This window comes from Anser brachyrhynchus, assembly GCF_964034855.1.
Source record: "Anser brachyrhynchus genome assembly, chromosome: 1".
Classification (NCBI taxonomy): Eukaryota; Metazoa; Chordata; class Aves; order Anseriformes; family Anatidae; genus Anser; species Anser brachyrhynchus.
In genome coordinates, this window is record NC_137694.1 from 103,725,599 (window position 1) to 103,737,950 (window position 12,352).

At 43.7% G+C, this 12,352-nt stretch overlaps 2 protein-coding genes across 7 annotated transcripts in view; one reads left to right on the top strand and one right to left on the bottom strand.

Moving 5' to 3' along the window:
- LOC308192484 (antigen WC1.1-like) overlaps positions 1-12,352 on the bottom strand; it is a 73,981-nt gene that overhangs the window by 60,524 nt on the left and 1,105 nt on the right. For 2 of the 5 annotated variants that reach the window (XM_080586086.1, XM_080586085.1), the window contains exon 2: positions 1,866-1,979. The exons of 2 other annotated variants lie outside the window; for them this stretch is intronic. The gene's annotated coding sequence lies outside the window, so the exon portion shown is untranslated. Of the gene's footprint in view, positions 1-1,865; positions 1,980-3,443; positions 4,279-12,352 lie in introns of those variants that run through there. One more of the 5 variants, XM_080586084.1, reaches the window with a different exon arrangement.
- The window catches only part of KEL (Kell metallo-endopeptidase (Kell blood group)), a 42,239-nt gene continuing 37,308 nt past the window's right edge, over positions 7,422-12,352 (top strand). The window contains exon 1 of one of the 2 annotated variants that reach the window (XM_080586226.1): positions 7,422-8,429. The gene's annotated coding sequence lies outside the window, so the exon portion shown is untranslated. The remainder of the gene's footprint in view (positions 8,430-12,352) is intronic. The other variant, XM_080586224.1, reaches the window with a different exon arrangement.

The window sequence follows — 12,352 nt, forward strand, 5'->3', positions numbered from 1 at the left end:
TGGATAGAGCAAGGAGTGGCAGGCTTCATAATGACAAAGTTGTATCTTTCTTATGATTAGAGGGATAAAACTTAGGAAAAAAATAGTTCGTATATATTCTCTTTGCAAGCTTTTTAGAAGAGTTTGAACAAGAATGTCACAGGAGTTTCACAGGGAAAGTTGATCCTGCTTTTGAGAAATTAACAAAAGTACAACTTACTCATTTAACTGCATAGTAGTCTACTGAAAAGGATTCATTTCTATTTCATCAGTTTGGGACAAAATCTTCCTCTGCTAATTAGGCTGTTTAATTTGTCTTTTGACTTTACTTCAGTTTTCAGTACTTAATAATGCCTTATTGTGAGAAACACTCCGTAGCCAATAACTTAGGCTCAGGCGAGGATCTCAGTGAAGTAGTAATTTATTCGGGATTGCAGTGGCGGGTGTCCCACAAGCAGGAGCGCACCTACTGGTTCCAAAACACACGTTATATATTTTTGGATGACAGGACCCTCCCCTGTTTCCTCACTGAGTGGGTAATCCAGGTTCACAATCTATCTGATGCTTCACAGACAGTGCATGGCCTTCAGTTGCCGGCCTGTTACATTTCAAATTACTTTTGACTTTTTTTACTGTTTGAAGTGGTAATGTTTCTTCACTTATCTGACTTGACTTAACACCGTGATTTTCACCTAATTGTTCTGAGGAGTCTGGTTGTCTGCATTTTACAAGGTCGCCTGCTAAGTTTTCTTATCACTGCAAGCATATCTCAATACCCTATTCCTTACCTTTAAACAATGTAACTCTGCAAAAACAACATTTTTATTCCCACAATTCCCCCCTTTTCCTTTTTTATAAATTGTTGATTTTTGCAAAACTTTTCTCTAAGGTGTAATTTGGTAGATATCTTCCTCTTCTTCACCTTCTTTGCTTTCCATCTCCTCTAATACCATCACCTTATCTGAGTAAGGTGGTGGCTTCATGGTCATTTGTTTCAATAGTGCAGTTTCTGTTAACCACTGTATTAGTCCTCTTACACAGGGGATAATGCAACAACCAACGGCTGTCAAAACTCCTGCTACTACGATCAAGGATGTAAATATGCCTAATTTTTCTGCCAGTTCACTGGCAAGGGTGGTAAACCCTTGCAATGCTCTAGTTACTGTGCCATCCAGGGCAGTATTATTGGGTATAAAAGTGCAACAATGGTTGCTCAGTATCACACATACCTCCTTTCTCCGCAAGCATCATATCTAATGCTATTCTCTTTTCCTAGGCCATTTTGCTGGTGGCATCTAGTTGTTCAGCGATTCCTCTTATTGCATCCTTTGTATAATTTATGAATCTCTGCTGATTATAATAAATATAATTAATCCAATCCACATTCTTATTGATTGTTACCCACCAGAACAGTGACTCAAACCCTGCAGCAATTTGATTCCTGGCTTCCTGTTCATCGGGAACTCCTCTAGGCACCCCAATAGAATCTATGTATGCTCTATCATCAAATGATACTCCTAAGCTTCTTTTACTTCTTCTGGGTGTTTGTGATGTTTCTCTTTCAAATGCCAGGGTGAAGGGTATAGCTAATTGAACAAGTGCACAAGTGCCTCCCCAGTTAGATGGTAGGGTGGACCGTAAGATCTTCCCTCCACAGTACCACCAGAGATCAGCCCTGGGGATCTCAAGTCTGGAGCAGTTTCCCATCAAGTCCTTGGTAGCATTCAAGGTCCTCGTGCACAAGGCAAATTCTCCCAGATGCCGGGTAGCACTCACACCTTGCTGTGAGAGGCAAGCTGTATGGTTACCTATAGCTGTAGAGAATGCAGGGGGAACCCTGATATTGCTATCACGCAGGGAAGGGAACAGCAAAGAGAGAGACTTACAGGCCTCATTTCCCCAGGCAGTCTTTTCTTGGTACAATGCAATCATACATCGCATCCCCTGGGAATCCTTGGTCCACCTCAATGGGCAGGGCACTATCTGGGCAATCGGTCATCCTGAGGCACAAGCATAGCAATTGCTATGGTGAGACTCTGGACAGTATATTTGACCCATTCTATCCAGGCATTCACATCCCCATACCCTGTTTCAATCTCAAATGTTTGAACTGCCGCATTTCAAAGAGGGCCTCCTGTTTTCTCTCCTGTTTTCTCCTTGAGTTTCTCCCTTTCTGTGATGGAAATAGAGGATTGTTTCCATACAGCTATTCTCAGTCTGGCTATTGGGTCTCTCCCAATTATTTGTTCTCTCTGCTCAATTGTCGTTGGGCATTTAAATCTCCACAAGCTAACACCTCACAAGCATCAAACATAACAGATTGTGGTACATACCCCTCTGTCACATTCATCCATATTTTTATGGGGTATCCCATCTTACTATTATCTGTCATGCCTTTTCCAAGTTGCCAATTGACCAAGGCTTTCTCTGAGGCCTACAATCACTAAAAACAAAATTAATAATTGATTTTTCCCTGTCATTATTGTTAAACCTTAGGTTTCCAAATAATTATCAATACAAAGAATAAGATGTACACTACTACTATAACAAACCCCCCTTGGGAGCACGTCAATTCAATATAGGTCTGTCTTTTCTGTCAATCACAAGTCACACTCATTAGTTACCTGTGAAAATAAAAGGTTAGTTTACAATTGTAAACTTTTATCCTGCTCAGAGTCCACTATGAGATTTTTCTCTTCGATTTCAGCTTCCAACAAGTCTTCTGTAGGAACAACTTCCCAGGTACTAGGGTTGACGGATGCCTTCACTCGAGTATAGTGAGTCCAACCTTTTTCCGCAGTTCCTATGGCTGTTTCAGTGGTTAGTAGTACTTGGAAGTGTCCTTCCCATTCAGGCCGGAGTTGATACTTTCCAGGTCTGAATCAGGACCCAATTTCCCATGGGTCCTGAGAGACGACAAAGAAGAGGACAACCCCACAACACAGTTCTTAAGAAAACTCTCTTGTTTCGAATTGTGGTATCTCATCCCTTCTGCCCAGATAGGGTAATCCAAACAGCATCTCATACGGTGAAATTCCTATATCGTTTCTTGGTGCTGTTTGAACCTGTAGGAGTGCTAAAGGTAAGCATTTTACCCAAGGAAGTTGGGTTTCTAACACTAATTTAGTTCATTGCTTCTTTAATGTCTGGTTCATTCGCTTTACCTTCCCAGAAGAGGAGGGGTGCCAGGGGGTGTAAAAATCTGACTCAATCTCTAAGGCCTGCAATAACCCTTGCAGTACTTGTGAAGTGAAATGACTTCCTTGATCTGAATCAATGTTTTCAGCTATCCCATATCTAGGGACTATTTGCTCCAGTGATACCTTAGCCACTTGGAGATTGGAACTGCGGTTAGAAGACCTCCACAATCGCTTCGAAACTAAGTTCCGTCTCAGTCACACTCTCACACACACACAGGCAACCGAATCCCACCCAACCGAACGGTATACACCTTAAATACTTACGACTCCGTCGTCTTCGTTCGGATCTTTGCGCGCAGAATTACGGGCAAAATATAGTGCTGCAGCCGGCAAAGGGAGCTCATAAAAAAAATCTAAATCTTTGATTGCCCTTATTCAAGTTCAAGATGGTGTTAGTCCCGACCCGACTCGAACAGGAGCCACCAAATGGTGGGGGCGCCCCTCCTAGATCAAGTCAGAATTCAGGAACCAAGACCATCCTGGACGAGCCCCCAATTTTTATAAATGACTGAGTCCCAAAAAGGACCGCAATCAAAGCTTAAAATTTATTCATGGCTCCTGATTCCTTAAAAAAATCTTTCTCTTAGAACTTTTTAGTTCTTTCTTAGTTTTCAACAATTCCCTGAATCCTCTCTGGATTTATTCTCCATTTTCCCTCAGACATTAGATGCCTTAAATACCTGACTTCTCTTTATACGTATTGTAATTTATTTTTCAATACTCCCAAGCCCTGCTTTCCCAGAAAGTTGAATAGCTTGTTAGTAGCTTCCTTCACAACTGTTTTCTCTTGTCCTGACAATAAACGATCATCCACATTTTGTAACAGTAATTCCTTCTTGGGAGGTTGGAATTGCTCCAAAATCTGTTCTAGAACTTTGCCCAAATAAATCGGTGGCCCTGTAAACCCCTGAGGTAAAACTGTCCATATGTATTGTTGCTTCCACCCCCACTTCAGAGTCTTTCCAGTCAGAGGTGAATATATCTTTGCTCTCAGGGCCTGAGAGCACTCCATTAATAACACTGTTATTCCAGTGTAACAGTTTACTATTTGAATGCCCAATTTCATCATCAAATCCCTTCCCAACAAGTTAGTCCCTGCCTTGGGTACGTACAATAATTGCCCAGAGATCATTTTATCCCCTAGTCTCAGCTTGGTATCCCCCAAAGGTGGCACTGTTATCCCAGCCCCTTCTACCCCCATCACTTTTTAGGGTTTCATTAGTTAATTTAATCCCTGATACTTTACAGGCCAGTAATGACCTAGCTGCCCCAGTGTATTGGGTTTGATGGCAAGGTTCGGGGGGGGGGGGCGGGGGGGGCTGCAATGGCAGCCCCCACGAGGAGAATCCAGAAACTGCCCCGTGGCAGATAAGGGACAATTTCATCCGGCCCCAAAGGGGCCCACCACTGCCCAGATCCAAGCCACGAGCAACACAGTCCGTGCCTCTGCGAGAGCACATCCACAAAAACAAACAAACAAACAAACAAACAAAAACCTGCTGCTCAACAGCAGCTGGGAGAGCAAGGAGTGAGAAACCTCCCCGCAGACACCAAAGTCAGCACAGAAGGAGGGGGTGGAGGCGCTCCAGGTGCCGGAGCCGAAGCCCCCTGTGGCCTGTGGAGAGGCCCAGGTGGAGCAGGCTGCCCCCCCCATCCCCCTGTTATAAATGCCTGAGTCCCAAATAGGACTGCAATCAAAGTTTACAATTTATTAAACGAATAGAGGAAAGCAAACAGCGCTGGGTACGCCGGGAGTCTCTGCTCCACCAAGACGCACACCCGTTACATAAGACGGCTGATTTTTTTATACTCCTAGGCTAATACATATTCATTACTACTTCTAGAAGAGGCAGGGTTATTATAATTGGTTTCCCGAATCCGAAGTCCTCCCAGGGGCGCCTGCGTATCAGTCTCTGGTGGTCTCTCGCGGGCCGCTCGGGCGGAAGGCTCATATTCTTCCTCCTTATCTGGTAGTCTCTTGGCCGGATGTCAGAAGCTACTGCACGTCCGTGCAGAGTCAGCAGTTTTTCTCTAAAAATCCCTCTGTTCTCTTATCACCTAAACCCAGGCCTCAATGTTAACCCTTCAAATCCCTTAGTGTCACGAATTGCTGGACCATTCCTTACAATCCCTCACCTTCTTTTTAATATCATCAATTCGTGTCTCTTCTTCAACCTTTTTTAGTAACAATTTCATCAGTTACTATCAGTTACTATCAAGATTTCATCAGTCAGTTCTCGGGGAGTCCATTTCTTAAGCATCATTATTGACACATCACCTTTTTTCTCTACCGAAGTCATCACAAATTGGGTGCTATTTATTATTCACTGTACCAATAACGTAAAGCAAGGTATCATACAAGGTATAAACAATAATGTCCTTACACCACATAAAAATAAAAATAACATCCTTTTAACCCATGGTCCACCGTGCAACCACGAAAAGAAATCCCAGTCTATACCCTTCCAAGTTTGTACTGGGATGGGGGCTACCTTCCTAATTTCCTTTGTTATCTGTTTAACCACTTTTCCATTATCATCAATTTGTAAACAACAACTAGAATCATTCAGTTTTCCACACACTTCCCCTTCTTCTGCTAGTAAATAGTCTAAGACCATTCTATGTTGAAAGATAGCATTCCTCATCTGAGTGGATTGATCAGCCAGAAGATCCAAGGCTGTCGCTGTTTGATTGGTTACAACTTTGAGGATAGCTTGCAACCTGATTATTCGGTTCAAATTATAAATAGGTTCTCGGGCTCCTGATACCAACTCATTCAGGTTCCAGGTAGCTGGCCCATAACGCTGTATGATTCTTTCAGGAGGCCATTCATCCTTTCCCCATTTTTGGGCACTACCCCCGGCTAAGGAAGTATCAATAGATCCTTTCATTCTGTTCAGGTCATCATATAATCTTATTCCTAAATGATTTCCTTGTGTTTGTGACAATAAAAAGAACAAGGGTCTTATGTACCCCACATAGCATATTCCTGACCAGTTTCCGGGTAGCCTCTTGTAAGCATATTTGCCACACACCCAATAATGTCCCTTTAGGGCCCACGTCCCGTCTGGAGAAGGACCATCCCATCCCTCTTTACCCTTTAGGGCGTGATAATACAGAGTGTCCTTGTTACCAAGTGGTCCTGTTACAATATCTGCCCCGTTTGTACTCGTATATGCACACTTCCAAGCTCCCACGTTGGGTTTCCACTTACTGTCACAATTCAGTTCTCTTTGGCGGCCTGTCGTATTATAAGCTGACCAGAAATGTTTAAAGAACACTCGCCTCCCATTCTCATCTTGTCATTTCCAATGATAAACCCGCACCACATGCTGTTCCTTAGTGGTGTTATCACGCTGACAGCTCAAGATTTGACCATCGAATTGTCCCCCCGCTTGTGCTCTTGCCACAGTTTCACATCCGGATCCAAAAAATTCTCAATATGAGCATTTCAGCCAAGTCCCATTTCTCAGCTGAACATGCGTGGCGTTCCATTTCTCACTACATGCTGTACAGTTTATAGGACTACATCCAGGATTGGTACAATCATATCCAGGGGACAGAGTCCAATTGCAAATGCTTTTTCCCACCGCCACTGTTCCTGTTCTGTTCAAGCAGTATACACCCTGAGCTGACAAGTGCAACTGCCATGGGCCTCCTTCCTCTTTCCAAAATTGCGTCCCATTATGAACTTCGCTCAAATTACTGACCCACCACTTGGGTTCAACCAGGCCTGCTACCCAGGGCCAACTTTCAGTTCCCCCCCTCCCCCCGGTCCTCCACAAATCCAGCAGTTACTAAGGTTAAAGGCCTTGGCCACTTCCTCCCCCAAAGTGAAAAAGTTATTCCTCCATTCTTGCCCATGGCCCAATTGCCCCTGTAAAAACAATACCAGGAAGTATAGCATTTCTTATCCTTTTTTGCCGTCCAATCTTGAGAGTGTGGGAAACGCCTTCAGTCATGGGGCTGGGCCCGCTTTCAGAGCTTGTGTTACCATTCAGCCCTTCGGGGTGATCCAGCTCCTGGAAAAACTTTCAAGGGGTACGTCCTTCAAATCTTCGCGGCTGGCGTATGTTCGATTATTTCCACACAATTGTGTTCCAACGGTCCTTCTTCTGGAACAGTTCCTAGACATACTGCTGGATTTAACAGGTTAGTCGTTTTCAAGGTTACGTCATCTTGTTCAGTTAGTATTGCCTGATATTTCATCATTCGGCTGGGTGATAACCAGTGCCCCCCCCCCCCCCCCTTTTTGTTCTAAAACGGTTGTTACCATATGTGGTACAAAAACTTCAGTATGTTTTCCCATTCAAAGGCAAAATAATTTTCTACTATCTTTATCAAGAGGTATGCAAAAGAAGGCATCCTTTAAATCTATCACGGTAAGCCATTTATATTTCTCTCTCACAGATGTTAACGATGTGTAAGGGTTAGCTACTACCGGGTGAATGTCCTTTGTTATTTCATTTATTGCTCTAAGATCTTGTACCAATCTATACTCGCCATTCGGCTTCTTTACTGGAAAAATTGGAGTATTGTATTCCGATTTACATTCTTCCAGAATCTGATATTTGAGAAATTTGTCAATAATTTTCACTATCCCCTGCCTAGCTTCTATCTTAAGTGGATATTGTTTGATTCGAACAGGTTTGGCTCCTTCCTTTAATTCCACCTTTACCGGTTGTGGCAGTTTCGACTTCCCTGGTACATCTGTTTCCCACACTGCTGGTATAACTGCATTTTCTACTTCTCTTGGAATATTAACAAAGGTTTTATCTTTGATCATTAGGATTTGTCCTACTTTGGACTCAGGTACCTTCATTATTAATTCTCCATCCTCAAAGGTTATTGTTGCATCTAAGTTGGCTAATAGATCCCGTCCCAAGAGTGGAATCGGGCATTCTGGTACATACAAAAATTCATGGGTTAGTTCCTTACCCCCAAAACGCAAATCAAGGGGTTGTAAGAATGGCCATTCCTCCTCCTTCCCTGTGGCTCCAATTATTGTAGTTGTCTTAGTTCCTAATCGTCCTTTTAAACTATTTAACACTGAATATGTTGCTCCTATTACATTTGCAGGCTAATTAACACAGAGAAAGAAGCTCCCGTAACCAACAAAAAATTCAAGCCTCTGTCTTTGTTTCCTAGCTTTATTTCAACTAGTGGACCTGCTAGGGTAGATGCCCCAGGATGCTTTGATAATCAGTCAGCCCCCTCCCCCGATACTTGGGAAACTGACCAAACACCACCGTGAATATACCGAAACTTCTAAACTGTTATTTAGATAATGCTCCCACCTTCCTCCTTGACACCCTCAAAACATTTAAGAACAAAATAGGATTACAAGATGCACCACCGGGGGTGGATTGTTAGGATATAGAGGTGGCAGGTTATCCAATGACTCCCATTCATCTTTTTTTCTTTTTCTTTTTTTCTTTTTTTTTTCTTCTTCTTCAAACTTGTCTGCTTTTAGTGTAAATATTGAGGCTGGAAAAGGACGTGAGATCCTGATCCATAATCCTGCATAATCACTTTCCTCCTGGCTAAAAAGGTTCTTTTGAATTAGCATGTAGATTTAAGGCTGGCAAACCCAGTCTTCAAAGGATCCGAAAATGGGCCAAAAGATATGTGGTCTTAACGGCTTCTTCAGCCATTCTATCGTACAATACTGGACCATTTTTAATGTACTTTTTTCCTTTTCTGGGGCCCCTATCATTCCAGTTTCTAATCATTATCTCTAACGGACTTTCTGGCGGTATGTCTGGTAATTTGCTCCCTTTTCTCTGGTCCTGGGTCTTCGATTTTGTCTGACCCATCTAGGAATTTTATTGTGGCAATTCCTACAGCCCTTGGTTGCCTTAGTGAGAGTGTCTTGCAGGGGGTTTAGGACCTATCACCCACCCACGAATCCTATAGGAATCGCTTCGGTCCTTCACCGGCCAAGTCCCTCACAGGAGATTGGAACTGCGGTTAGAAGACCTCCACAATCGCTTCGAAACTAAGTTCCGTCTCAGTCACACTCTCACACACACACAGGCAACCGAATCCCACCCAACCGAACGGTATACACCTTAAATACTTACGACTCCGTCGTCTTCGTTCGGATCTTTGCGCGCAGAATTACGGGCAAAATATAGTGCTGCAGCCGGCAAAGGGAGCTCATAAAAAAAATCTAAATCTTTGATTGCCCTTATTCAAGTTCAAGATGGTGTTAGTCCCGACCCGACTCGAACAGGAGCCACCAAATGGTGGGGGCGCCCCTCCTAGATCAAGTCAGAATTCAGGAACCAAGACCATCCTGGACGAGCCCCCAATTTTTATAAATGACTGAGTCCCAAAAAGGACCGCAATCAAAGTTTAAAATTTATTCATGGCTCCTGATTCCTTAAAAAAATCTTTCTCTTAGAACTTTTTAGTTCTTTCTTAGTTTTCAACAATTCCCTGAATCCTCTCTGGATTTATTCTCCATTTTCCCTCAGACATTAGATGCCTTAAATACCTGACTTCTCTTTATACGTATTGTAATTTATTTTTCAATACTCCCAAGCCCTGCTTTCCCAGAAAGTTGAATAGCTTGTTAGTAGCTTCCTTCACAACTGTTTTCTCTTGTCCTGACAATAAACGATCATCCACATTTTGTAACAGTAATTCCTTCTTGGGAGGTTGGAATTGCTCCAAAATCTGTTCTAGAACTTTGCCCAAATAAATCGGTGGCCCTGTAAACCCCTGAGGTAAAACTGTCCATATGTATTGTTGCTTCCACCCCCACTTCAGAGTCTTTCCAGTCAGAGGTGAATATATCTTTGCTCTCAGGGCCTGAGAGCACTCCATTAATAACACTGTTATTCCAGTGTAACAGTTTACTATTTGAATGCCCAATTTCATCATCAAATCCCTTCCCAACAAGTTAGTCCCTGCCTTGGGTACATACAATAATTGCCCAGAGATCATTTTATCCCCTAGTCTCAGCTTGGTATCCCCCAAAGGTGGCACTGCAATGGCAGCCCCCACGAGGAGAATCCAGAAACTGCCCCGTGGCAGATAAGGGACAATTTCATCCGGCCCCAAAGGGGCCCACCGCTGCCCAGAGCCAAGCCACGAGCAACACAGTCCGTGCCTCTGCGAGAGCACATCCACAAAAACAAACAAACAAACAAACAAACAAAAACCTGCTGCTCAACAGCAGCTGGGAGAGCAAGGAGTGAGAAACCTCCCCGCAGACACCAAAGTCAGCACAGAAGGAGGGGGTGGAGGCGCTCCAGGTGCCGGAGCCGAAGCCCCCTGTGGCCTGTGGAGAGGCCCAGGTGGAGCAGGCTGCCCCCCCCATCCCCCTGTTATAAATGCCTGAGTCCCAAATAGGACTGCAATCAAAGTTTACAATTTATTAAACGAATAGAGGAAAGCAAACAGCGCTGGGTACGCCGGGAGTCTCTGCTCCACCAAGACGCACACCCGTTACATAAGACGGCTGATTTTTTTATACTCCTAGGCTAATACATATTCATTACTACTTCTAGAAGAGGCAGGGTTATTATAATTGGTTTCCCGAATCCGAAGTCCTCCCAGGGGCGCCTGCGTATCAGTCTCTGGTGGTCTCTCGCGGGCCGCTCGGGCGGAAGGCTCATATTCTTCCTCCTTATCTGGTAGTCTCTTGGCCGGATGTCAGAAGCTACTGCACGTCCGTGCAGAGTCAGCAGTTTTTCTCTAAAAATCCCTCTGTTCTCTTATCACCTAAACCCAGGCCTCAATGTTAACCCTTCAAATCCCTTAGTGTCACGAATTGCTGGACCATTCCTTACAATTCCCCCCCCTTCTCGATACTTGAGAAACTGACCAAAGACCACAGCAAATATACCAAAACTTCTAGACTGTTACCTAGATAATGCCTACATCCTCTTTCCCTGCTCATTCAACTTTCCCAACTCATTCAAAAAACAGCTCTGTCAAAAATTACATACCACACCTTTAACACCTTCAATAACCCTTTTTAACACTTCTTTTTATCTTTCTCCAGCCTGTACTTTCACCAAAGTCTCAGTCATTGGCCAACTTAATTCCATACCTTTCTCCCTCCGGGATGCTGAAACAACATATCAGTATAACATATTTCATCCCATTTTCCTTCTCTCCTCCCGACACACACCTTCAGGGCCTCCCACAGGAGGGCCCCCCAGTGACTGTTCACTACATCCCCCCACCTTCTGGAGCATTTTCTGTGTATCTTGCCAGGTTTTACTCACAAAATGAACTTTCAAGAGCCCTTGGGTTACCGAGTCCTCAGGATTCATCCCCAAGTACTTTCTCATTCTGACCCCAAGTCTCTCATATGATTTCGGTGTTGCACGCTATTATTATTCCAGCCAGGGTCGGCAAGTGGTTATTTCTGCTCTGCCGGTATTACCCCTGGTCCTGGAGGATGAGCTCTTTCCCATTTTTGTATAGCAGCTCTCCTCCTGATCATTCCCATTTCTTTCCCTGTAAACAACATATTTATATACATAATTCCCCCCCCCAAGAGTATAAGTTAGGTCCTAGGAACTGGTCTAATAGTTCAGCTAGCCTGCTGGGGTCCTCAATTAAAGACTTCATCTCCTTAAAACTCCTAACCTCTCTGCTGGTAAGGAGGGGAGGAAGTTCACCTAAGAGGATACACAGTTAGTGTTAGTACTGTTAGTATCAGGGAAGGCAAAATTCTCAGTGCCTCTTCTACCTTGTTCTAATTCTTGCCAGAGCCTAGAGTACGCTCTTCTCTAGGGACAGTGTTAATTGCAGTCCCTGTCTCCCTTCCTGAAGTGACTGCTGCTGCCATCAGTGCAATATTAGGATTACAGGCAGCATAACTTGGCTCCTCCTCCAAAAAAAAAAGGAATCTTATTGTTTACACATAAATTTAAAGCCTGAATTTTCATCAGGCCCGTATTTTGGCCAAAATACTGCTGTTTCCTTAATTGGTTCTTTTGTCCAGACTAATACACAATATTTAACCATTTTTCTTTTCTTTTATCATCTCCTCTAATTTTGAGATTATTTTTCCAATTTCTTATAATTCTTCAGGAAGAACTTTCGGTAGGCACTCCCCCAGGGATATTTCCCTGTCCCCTGGAACTCATATTTCCCATTTTTCCTAGCCCTTGTCAGTGTGCTGCTACAGAAATTTCCCTCCTGCAGGGTAC